The 226-nt window shown below is 57.5% G+C and overlaps 1 protein-coding gene across 1 annotated transcript in view; it reads right to left on the bottom strand.

Moving 5' to 3' along the window:
* Positions 1–226, bottom strand: part of LOC104082201 (diacylglycerol kinase delta-like) — a gene marked incomplete at its 5' end in the record, with an annotated part of 5376 nt that overhangs the window by 773 nt on the left and 4377 nt on the right. The gene's annotated exons all lie outside the window — the stretch shown is intronic.

Raw genomic sequence — 226 nt, 5'->3', positions numbered from 1 at the left:
GCTCTGGCAGAGCCAGAGACCACAGCAGGCTTAGGCTGGAGAGGTTTCTCCTCTCCTTAGCTTACTTATGGAACATCCAAGCTTCTCCCCCTCGACAAGACCCCCAGCCCTGGGGCAGGGACTTGCCCGAAGGGCTGAGCTGTACCACAGCCCCCTTTTCCCCTTTGCAGTGGTGCCAGGGGGCTCTGCATGTCCATTAGCAGAAAAATTAAGCTCTAAGGGGCTG

Source organism: Fulmarus glacialis, unplaced genomic scaffold (genome assembly GCF_000690835.1).
Source record: "Fulmarus glacialis isolate BGI_N327 unplaced genomic scaffold, ASM69083v1 scaffold33439, whole genome shotgun sequence".
In the NCBI taxonomy this organism is placed as follows: domain Eukaryota; kingdom Metazoa; phylum Chordata; class Aves; order Procellariiformes; family Procellariidae; genus Fulmarus; species Fulmarus glacialis.
The sequence above is the reverse complement of the archived record's forward strand: the minus strand, read 5'-3'. Positions and strand labels throughout refer to the sequence as shown.